Source organism: Podarcis cretensis, assembly GCF_951804945.1.
Source record: "Podarcis cretensis genome assembly, chromosome: 9".
Classification (NCBI taxonomy): Eukaryota; Metazoa; Chordata; class Lepidosauria; order Squamata; family Lacertidae; genus Podarcis; species Podarcis cretensis.
This window is the reverse complement of record NC_137178.1, coordinates 73,857,898-73,875,042: the sequence shown is the minus strand read 5'-3', so window position 1 is coordinate 73,875,042 and position 17,145 is coordinate 73,857,898. Positions and strand designations below refer to the sequence as shown.

The 17,145-nt window shown below is 46.0% G+C and overlaps 1 long non-coding RNA gene across 1 annotated transcript in view; it reads left to right on the top strand.

The window, feature by feature from the left end:
• LOC307224699 overlaps nucleotides 1-17,145 on the top strand; it is a 476,766-nt gene that overhangs the window by 218,445 nt on the left and 241,176 nt on the right. The window lies entirely within an intron of this gene.

The window sequence follows — 17,145 nt, the reverse complement described above, 5'->3', positions numbered from 1 at the left end:
TACGCTTCAGGTTACATACATTTCAGGTTACAGACTCCGCTAATCCAGTAATAGTACCTCGGGTTAAGAACTTTGCTTCAGGATGAGAACAGAAATCGTGCACTGGTGACGCGGCATCAGTAGGAGGCCCCATAAGCTAAAGTGGTGCTTCAGGTTAAGAACAGTTTCAGGTTAAGAACGGACCTCCGGAACGAATTAAGTACTTAACCCAAGGTACCACTGTATAAGGGAGTCATTGGTAAAGGTAAAGGTACCCCTGCCCGTACGGGCCAGTCTTGACAGACTCTGGGGTTGTGCGCCCATCTCACTCAAGAGGCCAGGGGCCAGCGCTGTCCGGAGACACTTCCGGGTCACGTGGCCAGCGTGACAAAGCTGCATCTGGCGAGCCAGCGCAGCACACGGAAACCTTCCCACCAGTAAGTGGTCCCTATTTATCTACTTGCACCCGGGGGTGCTTTCGAACTGCTAGGTTGGCAGGCGCTGGGACCGAGCAGCGGGAGCGCACCCCGCCGCGGGGATTCGAACCGCCGACCTTTCGATCGGCAGGCCCTAGGCGCTGAGGCTTTTACCCACAGCGCCACCCGCGTCCCGCCATTGGAGCACCCCACAATTGCCTAATCTTGTCACAAGCAAGAGACTTCAGCCGGGAGATAGAAGCAAAACAGCGGCTTGTGGGTCTCATCTTTATTGTTGCAACAAGACTTCCCACTTCCACAAAGAACAAAGCAGCAAGAAGCCCCAAACAATGTTTACATCAGTATTTTAAAGTTTCCCAAAGTTTAATACATTTTCAGAACCATCATCAAGAAATCACAGAGATGTAACAGAAAAGGTGTGGTCTCAGGTAGAACCTGAGATCCAGGCATGCCACTGTCACTCAAATACAGTCATACCTCGGGTTGAAGTAGCTTCGGAATAAGTATTTTCGGGTTGTGCTCTGCGGCGACCCGGAAGTAATGGAGCGTGTTACTTCTGGGTTTGGCCGCTCACGCATGTGCAGACGGTCAAAATTACATCAAGCGCATGCGCAGAAGCGGTGAATCGTGACCCGCACACACGCAGACGTGCAGATGCGGGTTGCGTTCGCTTCAGGATGTGAACGGGGCTCTGGAACGGATCCCGTTCGCATCCAGAGGTACCACTGTGTAGTCTTTCACACATACTCCATCACAGTACGAATTAAAGCATTTGCAGTTCCCTGGTCCCTGAGTCAAGTCAAATACAGTCACACCTTGGATCCCAAACACCCTGGAACTCGGTCATTTTGGCTTCCGAGTGCCGCAACCCCGGAAGTGATTGTTCCGGTTTGCAAACGTTCTTTTGGAACCCGAATGTCTGGCGGGGCTTCTGTGGCTTCTGATTGGCTGCAGGAGCTTCCAATCAGAAGCTGCAATTTGGTTTTCGAATGTTTTGGAAGTCGGACGACTGTACACCTCTTTGTCTTGCCCAGGCTTCATCCCACCATGGGATGGGTAGGCATTGTGATTGAGATGGCTATCTGTCTGACACTCTTGGGGCAGGATATCACCGGTCACGACTCCTTGCGAAGTCCCTGTGGATGTGACTGTACAACTTGGGGATTTTGGTGGGTTCACTCACCCCTCCCCTTACGCCTCACTTCCCTGGGTCCTAAATGCCACTGGAACTGAGAAGACTGATACAAGGATGTGATTTCTTATGAATTTCCTTAGGAGCTTGGCTTAGTTTAGAGGTCCCGGGCCCTAAGGAAGCCAGACTATCCTCCACCAGGACCAGGGCCTTCTCAGTGATGGCTCCGACCTGGTGGAATGCTCTGTCTCATGAGACTAGGGCACTTCCAGGATTTAAGCTCCTTCTGCAGGGCCTGTAAGACAGAGCTATTCCGCCTGGCCTTTAATTTGAATTCAGCCCAATCTTTTATTTCCTTTCTCTTCTCTTCGCTTCTCTCCCCCTCCCCTCTTATGAAGATTACCCGCTCTGAGACCCCACAGCTAATTCTCCCCTGGCCTCCTCGCTGGCCCAGGTAGGACCAATTCAGCCAGCTAGCCCTGGGGATTATCTAATGCTTATTTCTCTTAAATTGATTTCTGAATTTTGAATTTTATTGTTATTCATGTATTTTATGCTGATTTTACAATTAAGCGTTTTAAATTTGTTGTTAGGGGGACGCAGGTGGCGCTGTGGGTTAAAGCCTCAGCGCCTAGGGCTTGCCGATCGAAAGGTCGGCGGTTCGAATCCCCGCGACGGGGTGAGCTCCTGTTGCTCGGTCCCTGCTCCTGCCAACCTAGCAGCTCAAAAGCACAAAGTGCAAGTAGATAAATAGGGACCGCTTACCAGCGGGAAGGTAAACGGCGTTTCCGTGTGCGGCTCTGGCTCTGGCTCTGGCCAGAGCAGCTATGTCACGCTGGCCACGTGACCCGGAAGTGTCTCCGGACAGCGCTGGCCCCTGGCCTCTTAAGTGAGATGGGCGCACAACCCCAGAGTCTGTCAAGACTGGCCCGGAAGGGCAGGGGTACCTTTACCTTTACCTTTATGTCTAGTGAAAAATAGGAGGAGGAAACCCAAACGGTGTTTGACATTACATCTCAATTGTGCCAATAGGGATTCTTTTACCCACTGTGAATGATGACAATGATGATAATCTGATGCATTAAGCTTTTCAAAGTGAAGAAATCTTTTTTCTACTTATCCCACCCACCCTCTCTGCTGGAATCGTAATTCTAGAAGAGTCTTCATGCTGCTATTACATTTACAATGTAAACATTTTCTTTTCAAGGTCAACATTTTCAAAGCGCCCGACAGCCAGTGAAACTGCAGGGGTGGCACCTAAGCAATTCCTCTGCTTTTCTTCCAAAAAAAGAGAGGAAAAAATGAGTTTTCTCTGAAAACCGCAGGATACATTTGGAAAGAAAATATCTCCACATTTCCCCCCTTTTCATTGCCACTTGAATCCTCTTCTGGACAAAGGTGCCGCTATTGCGAAAAAGAAAGAGCGAAAGAAATCAGCACTCCTGGATTCCTGCATTTTTTCTCAGTTTAACAGTGTTGGTGGTGAGCCATTCTTTTCATGAGAGTTGATTCTCAAGTACATAGTCTGTCAAGACTGGCCCCTACGGGCAGGGGTACCTTTACCTTTACCTACCCTGAGCCCAGTTTTTGAACCAGGAAGGGCAGGGTATCAATAAAAATGTATTATTATTATTATTATTATTATTAGAGGTGCCATCCAGGAACAAAGACCAGAGATGGCAGCATCAGGCAAGGAGAGGGTGGGGTAACTTGTGTTAGTTAGCAAAAGACAATTGAAGAATTGAGAGGGGAAGGTTGCCAGGGTCACAGGGGTGTGTGATGTCACCACAGGAAGAAAAGTGTCCTTTTAAAAACGGAGGTTTGGGGGAAGGAGAAAGGAAGGGCAGAACGCCATGTGACGCTGGCTGGAGGAGGCTGCACTGAGAGACTTGGGACCACGGCTGCCCACTGCTTTGGACCCAAGCTGGCTGAAGCTTTGAGAGGAACAACGAGAGACACTCTTGGGGGGTGTAATACTTAGCACTCACTAAAAGCTCAGGTGTCAATCTGAGTAAAATTGAAATTGAAATACTTTATTGTCACTTGTACAACTTATATACAGTGAGATTACACGAGCACCCCCCACTCAGCTCTCTTAGTCTTAATTCCCCCCGTTTACTGACCAACACCCACCAAACCCGAAAGTCGGTTGCCCTGTTGTTATCTTTTCATTCAGCAGCCTAACAGCCCACAGATAGTAGCTGTTCTTTACCCTGTTGGTGCAACTAATCCTGCTTCTATATCTTCTGCCTGAGGGCAGGAGATCAAGAAAGTGCCCGCCAGGGTGTGAATCATCCCTGAGAATTTTCCTCACTCTCCTGAGGCAACGTTCTTCCGCTATTTCATCCAGCGGATTCACGGGACAGCCCATAATATCTTGTGCTGTATTCACCACCCTCTGTTGACATCAGATGATGTCAAACCAGAGTACCACACTGTGATGCAGTATGAAAGGACACTTTCTATTGTTGACCCATAGAAGGAGATCATAAAAGGTTGATTGACATCGTTCTTCTGCAATACTCTGAAACCATGTTTCTTATTCTTGTCTCTGCTGTGCCTCATTCACAAGCAACATAAACCCTGGTTAAAGTGCCAAGACCCCTTGAATCTCTTGCCACCACTCAGCAGAGATGTGTGTGTGTGTGTGTGTGTGTGTGTGTGTAACACTATAAAGTCAGGGAAGGGGTCCACTATTAATAACAAAGGCATGTACAGCTCAACATCCCCTCCGCCACATTGCCTCCATGTTCTTACTCAAGCACTTTTGTCTCAGCTCAAGTCTGACACCAAAAGTAGATAAAGTTGGGAAGAAAGGCAGAAGAATGAGCAGTGGTAAGTTTGGGGAGGTCCCCTTTCCCTTCGCGTTTTGGTGTAAAAATTATGGGGCAGTCTCACAAATAACAAACACGGCAGCCTCACTTTGGCCCTACATTGATATTGTTAAGTTGTGGGTGAACATATCAGATGACACAGCAATTCTTCAAACACCTCTTGTTTATTCACAGGCCAGAACTGAACTGAAGGGTTCAGCCAGCCTGCTTATATAGAGCTCCACTAGAACGCAACAGTAACCATTTTCTGTAACTATCCAATCACTGAACGTCACTTTCAATCCCTTATTTGCATATGTGGACCTGAGTGAAAACTATCTACAGTAACCCCCCTGCTGGCCCAGGGTGAGAATTTCAGTACATAACAGATATAGTGGCCCACGGGGGTCATTTAACTGGCCCCCGAACCGAGCCGCCCGCTTGGCGAATCCCCGCGCGCTGCGCTAAACCGGTGCAGCACGGCACGGGGACTCGCTTCCACGGCACCGGAAATCGCGTTTACGTAGGCGCAGATGCTGGAAATCGCGGGGGCACGTGCGATCCAGTCCACTGAGGGATCTCCACTGGAGTGAACCAGCCCAGGTGACCCCTGCCGACCCCTGGTGTGAAGGCTCTTTGTAGTTCTCATCGGTCACCAGGCCACAGTTCAAAAAGTGCTTCCTCCTCCATAGAGAATTTGCCACCCTACCTGGTTCCGTCACTTTAATAGTTTTGCAGTAACCCAAATTTTGGCGAGGACAGCTTGTGATATCATACCTGAAGTTCAAAAAAGGTAGCCATGGGGAAAAAAACCTGCAGCTATTTGCATTTGCTAAACCTGTGTGCTCCTGTGTCACTAGACCGTGTGATAACAATCAGTGGCGTAGCGTGGGTTGTCAGCACCTGGGGCAAGGCAAGTAATTTGCACCCCCTAACCCGTGGATTTTAGCACTCGAGTGCGAGCGCCCCCCCCAGATGTTGCGCCCGGTGCCGCCAGCACCCCCCACGCTACGCCACTGATAACAATGTTTTCTTTGCTCTCTTTCCTTGCCAGGTTGGTTGCAAAAACAGACCTTAGGCTAATTTCCACGAAGCTTCTTTCACAAGCACTGGGCATGATTTCTTTATATAATCATGATCTTAAAGGGTATAGCAATTTATTAATTAAAATGCAATCAGGTTTATATTGCAGTCCTTTATTTGGTAGAAAGGTGGGGTGCTAAAATTTGAATAAATATATAATGAACATCAAATCCAATTTTAAAAGCACAAATTAAAAAATGTACGGTAAGGAGCGGATCCTGTTCCATTTGTTGTTTTGGCCGTGGATGTGAAGGCCATAGTCATAATTAGAAAGCATGTTGCTGAACTACAACTCCCTTCAGTCCTGGAAAGCATGGCAAGGGATGATGGGAACTATAATTCAGTGGCATCTGGAAGGCCAAAGATTCCCCATATCTGATGCAGAAAGTGACTGAACTATTCTCTCCCCCCCCCCCCCATAATTCTTTCCAGAAAAATTAAACACAATTCATTGACAGTGGGGTTACTATTTTTAGAACTTTATTCACTTTTTTACATACCTGTTAATTGAAAAGTGACATGTAAACTTGATATTTAAGCATCAAGAAACATATTTGCTATTTTAAATGTTCCGAAGCACCAAACAGAATACCGTGGTGCCTCGCAAGACGAAATTAATCTGTTCCGTGAGGCTCTTCGTATAGCGTTTTTTTCGTCTTGCGAAGCAAGCCCATTTTCAGCTTAGCGGATTAGCGCTATTAGCGGTTTAGCGGCTTTTAGCGGATCAGCTGATAAGTGGCTTAGGGCTTAGGAAAAGGGGGGGGAGGGGAAAAAACCCCGCAGGAACTCGCAAGACATTTCGTCTTGCGAAGCAAGCCCATAGGGAAATTCGTTTTGCGAAGCGCCTCCAAAACGGAAAACCCTTTCGTCTAGCGGGTTTTCCATCTTGCGAGGCGTTTGTCTTGCGGGGCACCACTGTACATGGACTCATATGGAATATTGGTTGGCATCCGTCAGTCTGGGGAAACAGCGGAGGAGTGTGCCTTCGAGGTTGAAATCAAACCGTTGGAGAGTTGCAGCGTCTGCTGTGGCTGTAGAGACCGATATGGGAGAGACATGTTTTGTTGCAGCTGGGGCAGATTGAGGTGTTTGGTTGTGCTGCTGCAGATGCACCATGGCATTTCTTCTCTCTGCACTCCTCCCAGAGGTCATTCCTTCCTTTGCTCACTGCAATGGTTGTGCTGTGGGTTAAACCACAGAACCTAGGAATTGCCAATCAGAAGGTTGGTGGTTCGAATCCCCCAACGGGGTGAGCTCCTGTTGCTCGGTTCCTGCTCCTGCCAACCTAGCAGTTTGAAAGCATGTCAAAGTGCAAGTAGATAAATACCTCCAGCGGGAAGGTAAACAGCATTTCCATGCGCTGCTCTGGTTTGCCAGAAGCGGCTTAGTCATGCTGGCCCCATGATCCGGAAGCTGTACACCCGCTCCCTCGACCAATAAAGCGAGATGAGCGCCGCAACCCCAGAGTCGTCCGCGACTGGACCTAATGGTCAGGGGCATAGGCGCCGACTCCATGGGGCCTGAGGGGGCCTGAGCCCCCTCAAAAATTCGTTTGGGGGGGCTCTGCCCCCCCAATAATTTTTAAAAATTGCACACTTAGAATTTGTCCCGGTGCGCGGACTTTCCCCTCTCTCTTCTTTTGCCCCGCGGATGGATAGGAAGGAAGGGACGAGGCTGCGCGCTCCCCAGCCCAGGCTCCTTGCGACGCTTCAAGCCCCGGCAAGCTGCACCCTCTCGGCGGCGCGCTGCAGGTGCTTCACCAATCCCGTCCGGGCACTAAGAGCAGGAATTCGCCCTGCCGGCTTGGAGGAGGTAGCCCAGAAACGGGGCGGGAGAGCAGGACGCCGCCCCGCGCCACCTCGCCTCAGGCGCCGCCTTCTGCGCGCACACTCGCTTGCTGCTAGAAGCCCTGCAGAAAAGGCCGTCAGGTGCAGGAGCGGCGCCTACGTCGCGCTTCCCGGAGGGGCGCGTCGCCCGGCATTGGCGCGCGTTTGGGCGGGCTGCGGAGGGCGCGAGTGCTGCGTGCGCCCCAGGAGGCCGGCGAGGGCGGGAAAGCGGGCGGCTCGCTCCTCCCGCGCGCCCGAAGGGGCTTTTTTGGCGGTTCCCCCGCTGCTACGAAGTCCTAAGCAACGAGAAGGAAAGCGCCTCATGAGCATAGCACTGGAGGGTGAGTCTCAACTTTTCTGGACGAGCACTCAATGTGTTGCAGATATTAAGCATAAGAAATGCTCCTCATTGTCCACACCCATAAAAATATTCAAACTTTTACTGGCAGAACTCATTGAAATAAAGCAGAAAACATCAAATGAAACGGGTCCCAAATATTCATACAATGTCCAACATAGGCTTAGCATCTTACAAAATATGAAAATGATCCAAGCTGATCTGAAAGCAAAGGTCTCTCTCTCTCTCTCTCTCTCTCTCTCTCTCTCTCTCTCTCTCTCTCCACAGCCTGCATACCAGCCTCCAGACTGTTTACTCTCCCTTCAGGAGAGTTTCTTTTACACATTCATTGAGTTTGGGAGAAAAGACACTTCAAAATGGGAGATTTTGCAACCCAGTAAAAATTATTAGTTATATTATGCTGCGGGCACACTTAGAATTTGTCCCGGTGCGCGAACCTTCGTGTAAAGTCTGGCGGGCCAGCGCTGCGGCCGCGGCAACATCAAAAGGACTGGAGCAGAAGCGCCTGGAATCCTCCACCTCGCGTCGCCTTGATGCTTCAAGACATTATGACGCTGCGGCTATATAAAGCCCACGCCCTGCTGGCGCAGTCATTCAGTGTGGATAGTTTCGTTCAGTGCATGCTGCAGATGTGTTTAGCGTTCCGACTTTAGTGTTTAGTGGACTCTTTTATATGACTATATTTTATTCGTTTACTTTAGTCTCTTAGTGTATTGTGAATTAAGTTTGCAATGGATAAATTTGTTACCAAAAAGGCGCGCTTGGAAGTTGATGATACTGCAAGTCAACCTCCGACAATAATTGTGTCGTCAATTGCTTCGTCGTCTTCAGGCGAGAACCGTTCACAGCCGAAACCTGGACAATCCGGTAAGGGAAGATCATTTCAGAAGTCTTGGTTGATCAAATATACATGGCTAGAATATGAAGCATGTACCGAAAAAGTTTTTTGCAAAACCTGCAAAGAGGCAGATGCTAAAAATCTATTACAATTTTCTTCAAAAAAAGAAGATGCATTTATTTCCGTAGGGTTTTCTAACTGGAAAATGGCTTTGGAAAAATTCCGTCTTCATGAAAATACGTTTACACATAAAGAAGGTGTTCTGAAACTAAATTCCATCACTAACCGAAGTGTGGCCTCCCAATTGAATGAACAGTTAGATAGTGATATGAAGAAAGGCCGTTTAGCTCTTGAGACAATTTTTACTACCGTGCAATTTTTATGCCGACAAGGACTAGCAATTAGAGGGCACGAAGATGTAAACTCAAATTTTTTTCAATTGTTGGAACTCCGAAAGAATGACGTACCTGAGTTAAAAGATTGGTTAGGGCGTTCGGGGTATAAGTGGACGTCCCACAATATTCAAAACGAGATCATTGATCTACTAGGAAAGTCTGTGTTGAGAAAAGTATTGGCTTCAATCAAGAAGACTGAACATTTTTCTATTATGGTTGACGAAACAAGTGATTCTTCGATTCACGAACAAGTGTCATTTTGTTTTCGTACTGTCGATGATTCCTTAATTATCAACGAAGACTTTATTGGCTTATACGAGACCCCCAACACTGAATCACAAACTCTGTTTAGTATTTTAAAAGACGTATTTGCTCGTCTTGATTTGTCAATGGATAACTTAAGAGGACAGTGCTATGATGGTGCCTCGAATATGAGAGGCAAGTTCAAAGGACTAAAAAAGTTAGTTTTGGATATACAACCAAAAGCACATTATGTGCACTGCACTGCTCACAGTTTAAACTTGGCAGTTGTAGACAGTCTCCGCCATCTTACGTCTATGAGGGATATTATGGCCTTAGCCAAGGACTTAATAAACACCGTAAGGGAATCCAACAAAAGGATGGGACTTTTCAGAAGCATACGCTGTGAGAGTGCCAACGACCAAGCTGGTCTACGACCCCTTTGCCCGACTCGATGGACTATGCGAGCTTCTAGTATCTTGAGAATATTGAAAAACTTTGAAGAACTTCTAGAGTTTTTTGAAACATTTTCTGCAGAGGACAAAACAGAGGCAGGTTACAAATGTGCAGGCTACCTTGAGTCGATGTTACAATTCAAAACTTATTTCTTTTTATGTCTTTATTGCCATGCAATGAACCCAGTAGAGGATGTCAATGAAGAAATTCAATGCCCTCATCTAAGTGTTGCTGATCTGGAAAAAATATATGAGGGCTTGATTTGTATATTGAATGGCAGGCGTGATAGTTTTGAACATTTTTGGGAATTGTGTTTAAAAGAAAAACCTTCACAAGCTGATGATCCTTCGCTTCCTCGGAATCGACGTATACCAAAGAAGTATGAAAACAATGAAGCCAGCTCACTGCACACTTTCAAAACCCCAAAGGAATACTACAAAGCTATTTACATTGAAGTTTGTGAAATGGTGCAATCTTGCATTACTGAGCGGTTTGCATCAACTGGATTCACACAGGTCATTGCAGTTGAACAAGAGTGCTTGCTTTTAGTAAACAGAGGTGAAACAAATTTTGAAAAATCAACTGAGTTTTTCAAAAATGACCTAGACATTGAGAGACTGCGCTTACACTTGAATATGTTAGCCGATATCGCTAATAAAAAACAACTGGTCTTAAAAAACATGCGTGATGTGAGAAAGTACATTACACAAGAGCCTGCAGTTGGAGAAATGTTATGTGAAGTAGTGAAGTGCATTAAGCTTCTCCAAGTAGTTCCAATCACGACAGCAACAGCAGAACGGTCATTTAGCGCCCTTAGACGTCTGAAGTCATATCTCCGATCAACAATGGGACAGAAGCGATTGAACAACTTGGCTGTTCTTCAAGCCCATCAAGATGTTTTGGATGAATTGGATATCCGACCAGTCATCAACGACTTCATATTCAGTAATCCAGTCAGACGGTCGACATTTGCACCTTTCTAAAGACACTCTAGCCCTAATAATGGTATTTAGAGCAATATTAAAAATCTTTATAAAATAGAGAATTAAATACATACAGAATGTTAAATTTTCAGTTTCGAAATATTAGTACTAGTTTAGTACTGTATTTCTATATTACTATAGTACTGTATTAGTTATTTTCAAATACTTAAATATTTTTAGGGTGTAAGACCCAATTAAAGCCCGTTATTTACATACAGTATTACAGTATTTACATACAGTATTAGGCATACTGTATTAACTTTATTAACTGTATTAAAGCATTAACTTTGAGATATTATTTTTATTTAATGAACCCTTAGCCTTATTCAAAGTAAGCTTAAATTAGCTATTTCACTTATTAATCAAAGTGCTATTACTGTGCGACAGCAATATTTTATGTTTTATTCTTTTAATGATAGTTTAGGATTTATTTAAATATCATTTCAGTCTTTTCAGAGCTATATATTCACTGCTCTGTAATAGTCTATAAGCATAATTGTTACTGTAAATTAAATTAGCTTTTTACGAAAATACCGTGCGTGTTTATGTTTTGTTTCTTTTTTCAAAGCCAAAAAGTGTTTCAGGCTTGTCGAGTTTCCCGGAGTGTGGAGTTATAGAGAGTCGAGTTTTCGGGGTTCTAATGTTGATCATATGACTCTAAAATACTTTTAAAAAACTTTAAAACTCACTAATTTTCATCTAAAATTTAGAAAACTTCCCGGGGCAGAACCCCGGTATGGGCCCCCCCAATATTTTTTATAAGTCAGCGCCCCTGGTCAGGGATCCCTTTACCGTTTACCTTTATGGTTGCCCAACCTGACTGATTTGTCTCCAGGTGCTGCAGTTGCCTTCAAGGGATTCCCACACAGTGGGGTTGATGTTGTCAGCCTTCATGCCTCATTTGCCGATGTCTTTGTAACGCAGAGTCGGTGTGTCAGCCAGTGACAGACTTTGGGCTCTCAACAGTGGCGTAGCGTGGGGGGTGCAGGGGGGCCCGGCCGCACCGGGCGCAACATCTGGGGGTTAGGGTTAGGGGGCGCAAATCCATGGGTTAGGGGGTGCAAATTACTTGCCTTGCCCCGGGTGCTGACAACCCATGCTACGCCGCTGGCTCTCAAATTTCAGTGGCGCCCTCTTTGACGCTAACATTTGGTGCCCCCCATGCTTCTCATGCGGACAGTATTGCTGTGGCACCCCCTGAAGTGCAGTGCCCAACACACGCTACCCTAAAAACCACCTCTGTGCCAACAGGTCAGGTGCCTGAAGCCAGTTCCCCACAGAGCACATCCTTGGGAATACGTAAACACTAAGCCAAACTATGGCTAAGCAAAATATCGGAGGGGTAAAGCTGGAATACACGTTTCTCAAACTCCATAAAATTGTTTTGTTTTGTTTGCTCTAAACTTCTGAGGAAGGGATTTCAGAAGGCAGAGCTGAATAAAAAAAAAGGCTGACAACAAAACATTTTATCTCTTCACTTTAGATTTGTACTTTAACATGGCCAGTTTTATTCTGCCAATTTTATTCTGTACATTAGCAGAAATCTAGGGACATTTCTGCTGATGAGTTCTGATGTAGTAGAATGTATCTGCTGCTGTCCTGTCATCTTGGCAGGCCACGCAAGAAGCACTTAGGCTGAGTGTTTGGTATTTGTAAGCACTAACTCTTGTTGCCCTACCTTTGTGTCAAATACGATGGCAAGGCCTTGAAAGCGTCCCAGTTCCATTTTCAATTTGCCAAACCTTGTCACAATGGTTGTTTCCATCATCTACAATCAATTACGCAACCCCCAAATCAGATTAAAAATAAGGAAAATATACAAAGAGCATTCAATTCAGCGAGAAGGTGATCTATATTGGCTTCTCATTGAGCCTGGGTACCACAACAAGTATATTTAAGGAAATGGTGTTTATTTAATGAGAATGGACAAAAGCTTGGACACAGCCACAGAACCTGGGGCTCAGTTGTGATAGAAAGGACTTGGGGCTCAGCCGCAGCGATGGAGTTTAGCTAAAAACTTAGCTAAAAGCAGCAACGCCAAGAGTTTTGAAAGAGGGTGCTGTAGTTGGTTCTTACAATGACAGGGCTATGCTTGGCTGGGCGTTGAATCATCCGTGGTGTGTAAGGGCATAAAACCCCAAAAATGAGCAAATAAAGTATAGGTAATATTAGAAGCAGAGAGAGCCAGGGAGGACATAATGAAGCGAAAGTGAACAGGCTGCAGCGATCAAGTAAGGAGAAACGAGTTGTGAAATCTGCAAAGCCCTTTCTCTTACTTAGCCACATCTGGGCATCCCCTAGAACAGACATCCCCAACCTTCGGCCCTCCAGATGTTTTGGACTACAATTCCCATCATCCCTGACTACTGGTCCTGTTAGCTAGGGATCGTGGGAGTTGTAGGCCAAAACAGCTGGAGGGCCGCAGGTTGGGGATGCCTGCCCTAGAGTCTTTTTTTAAAAAATCATGGCGAAGAAGGGCAATCACAAAAGGTAGAAGTTCTGTCCCACTGCCACCCTGCAATGACAGGTCATATGCCAAATGACAGGTCATATTAAGGTAACCAGATTTTTTTTCAATGAATCTGGGGACACTTTCCAACTTCCTACTACAGTGGTTCCTCGTGTTATGTACCGTCCCCCTTACGAATGTTGCGGGTTACGTGCTCCGCTAACCCAGTAGTAGATGCCCCTTGTTGAGACCTTTGCACCGGGATGCGAGTGGAAGTTGCACTCTGGCGGCACGGCAGCAGCGGGATGCACCATTAAAGAAAGTGCTCCTCATGTTACGAGCCGTTTCCTGTTACGAACGGACCTCCGGAACGGATGAAGTACGTAACACGAGGTACCACTGTAAACAGATGGATTGAACTGATGAATGAAGAAGTGGAAGAAACTATGGTCAAATGGGCGCAAGATGTCAGACACACGATATACTTAGAGCAATGGGAGAAATTCTGGCGAGAAGATATACGATTTATCACCTCCTTTACAATCAAAGAAAATTTTGTTAAAATGTTCTACAGGTGGTATTTAACAACAGTGAAGCTGGCCAAACTGAAACAAACTGAAACCCAACCTCTGTTGGAAATTTGGTAAAGAAGCAGGAACAACAATACACATATGGTGTGGTTGTGAAGAGATTAAATTTTGGGGGGGAATAATACATGAGGAATTAAAGAAAATGTTGAAAATCCCAATTGTTAAAAAACCAGAGGTATTTATTCTAGGCTTGATAGGGAAATATATACCACAAGTGAAAAAAACAATCTCTCTATATGCAACTACAGCAGCCAGAGTAGTGATTGCTTCTAAATGGAAATCTCAGACCTTGCCCTCAAAAGAGGAGTGGATATGCAAATTAAATGAATATTTAGAACTGGCAAAGCTAACATCAATTATAAGATATCAGTCAAATCAAAAATTAAAAAAGGAATGGAAATGTTTCGAAGATTATATTGTTCTAAGAAAGATATGCTAATATGCTTAGAATAAAAATGTAAACTGGGTGGGACAGCCTGTTTTTTCACAAGAAATCACAGTGGCTATTTTGGGTGCCGTGTTTTCACACCACAGTCTCACCCTGAAAAAAGTGGGGTTTTTTCCTGGGCCACATTTTTGGGCATCATTCAAGATCGTGCCTCCAAAAGTGCTTTTTTTCAGAGCGTTGGGTCTTTTGTGGTAATCTGTTCTTCCCATCCTTTCAAATACCTTGCTTATAGGTTCTGGGTACACTTCAAAGTGCAGCCCTTATGGGCTCCCAGCCACCTACCTTATTAATCTACTGGATTTCAGTCCTGAGTCTCTTAAGGACCTGGCAGCGCCCCTGCTTAGAGTGATCAAGTCACTTAATAACGGCACTGTGTCACATCATGAAGAAATTCTCTATCCAAAGCAGTTTTTGAGTTTAAAATACCATTGTGGTTGTTGTTGTTTTTTAATACAGTGCCAAACAAGTGTTGACCAGATAAACTTACAGGGTGCTAAGGAAAAACTTGTTGAGTAGCACAAGAAGGGGCAGAGAGGAAGAGGAAGCCAGCTTTGGATAAAGAGGCAGGTATGTTTGTAAAAAGCGAAGTGGGGTGGATAGGTGTGGAACAGAGCTTATTGTACAGAAGGGGGTGGGTTGCGTGTTGAGGTTCCCAGGGCCACCCCAATAACTCACACATCACACCAAATTTTTGTTTAAGGTTTTTGGCATAATTTTGGCCACAACTTTATTAAAATACAAACATGTGAGTGGTTGCTTAGGCATTGGTTGCGACTAGCTGCCCCCACCGTGGGGAACAGTCTGACATTCCGCACGCCTGTGAAAGTCAGAAAAGGGGAATACACTTGGGGGTAGCGACGGAGCAGGGAACCTGCCCTCAGCCCACCCCAAATGCAGCCAGGAGCTCTTGCAGTGGCCCAGTGATAGGGTGGACAAGCAATAGTTAGCCCCTGATTCCTTTAACAGAATCCCTTGCAGCAGCAGCATTAGAGGGGCAGGCACAGCCAATCCGTGCCCCTCAACCAACCAAACCATAAACCAATGCCTAACCGCAACCGTACAAGTTGTGACGATTTGCTACGCGGTAGGCAAAAACCAACTGGCCCAGCCAATCTGCCAGATGGACAAAATTCCTACCAGGCCCCTGCCTCAAGAGCAGACGACCCCATGACAGGCATAACAAGGTCAAGCGAGCAACCCTAATTCTAGGGAGGGGGGGAACGGGCAATCTGATGCACGGGTGAAAAGAGGAAGTCCTAGCCTTGTGCAAGGAGTTTTAGCATTTCTGGCTGTCAATCAACAAATGGCAACATTAACTTCTTCCCAAGGACAAGGGAAGCCCAATCGCATCAGTGGCCAACGGTCAATTAGCCTGCCCCACAACTCTGGAGTGTCCTGGCGGCCCCCACCGCAACACACGCTCTCCATGAAGGAGAACACGCTAAATCACTCTGCATCCTTTATATTATTATTTACTAGATCTCAACCCAACTGTTCCCTTTTAGAAGCCTTCAACGTTGCTCACAACAATACAAACAATAGGAGAGAAGTTTTTTCTCCCTCTTTCACGAGAGCCAGGGAAAATGAATGTTGAAAGATTCAGGACAAAGGGAAGCACTTCTTCAAGACAGCACATTCTTTAAATTATGGAATTCGCACCAGAAGTTGTAGTGATGATGGACACCAACTTGTGGGCTCTGCCCTCTGCTGGCATGGAGTCCCCAGAAGACTACCCCACAGAGAGAATCCAGTCTTTGGCAGAATCATAGAATCAATGAGTTGGAAGGGACCACAAGAGGTGTCTAGCTCAAATCCTTGCAATGCAGGAATCTTCTTTCCAACATGGGGCTCCAAGCCATGGCTCTGAGATTCCCTCTCCCCCCACACCAAACTTGGTATAAACCAACACAAAATGTGTAGATTTCATACCTTAAGATATCTTTCTCTGAATCTTACTAACTTCGTCCCTTTTCTGCGAGAAATGGATCGCCAGACCTCATACCACCCAAAACTACCAAGGCAAACTGCTGTGAGGAATGGTGGAGACCATCCTATGAAGAACTGATTGAAAGACCACCATGAAAGAAATGGTGCAACAGAATATCAGGAGATATTGTTCAAGTTCAGGTATAAAAAAAATCTGTCAGAATCTCAAGAAGTATTGGAAACAGTAGACTACTCATTTAAAAGAGTAGTTTTAAATCATGTTCTTCTGGCACAACCTTTTCTCCTATTTGTGCTACAATTTCTTAAACCAAGGCCAATTGGCCAGGGGTCTTTCTTGGCCAGGAAGTATGGGATAAATTGAATCTCTAAATTGAAGCAATGAGTAATAATCTGCAGATGGGGTGATCACATCATCTATTTCTATGCTGATGTCGTACCCGTGGTTTTTGAGCTGTGCTCTGTTGAACCCTGGGGCTCCTTGAGAGCTTCTGAGCGCCTCTATAGTGAGAAGATCAGGAATGGGAGACAAGCTTCATGAAAACAGCTCGGCCACCAAGCTTGCTATGCAATGTATTTTGGGGCACATTTTGTTCATGTGGGCCAATGCCAAGGTTAATCACCTGTGAGCTCAACAGGTCTCATGTGAATGGAGTGTGTTCATTCCTGAGTCCTCCTAGGGCTTAGTAGTATATATGGGGAATTCCTCAGCAGAGGAGCCCATATGGAAAAGGTGGGAAGAAATGTGAAAAACGCTTGTTTACACTGAGCACTTTTGGTGCAATATTGTTCTTTCCATGGCTGCTGTTCACATAAGAGCATTGAGAAACATTCAACACCTGCCATAACTAGGACTCATTCGGAGAACAAGGAAGAGGACACCATCAAGTGTTCACAGGCTGATCTGAGTCCGGTCCTAGGTCAAGGGTATGGAGGCTGTCTGTCAAGGGCGAAGCAGGGTCCAAGGCAAGGAGCTGGGCGTGGTCAGGAACTCTGGAAGAGCAGGACAGGGTGCTGGCAGGAACAGGTTACCAACGATGTTGCTCCTGCAACCTGGGACTGGGCTGACTGGCCTTTATCTTCTCTGAGGCATAGGGCGGTCCCAGCCCACAGGTGACTCGCCTCTCCTGGCCTGGAGGCGAGCACTCCTCCTGTGAGAACTTAGTTCCCTCCT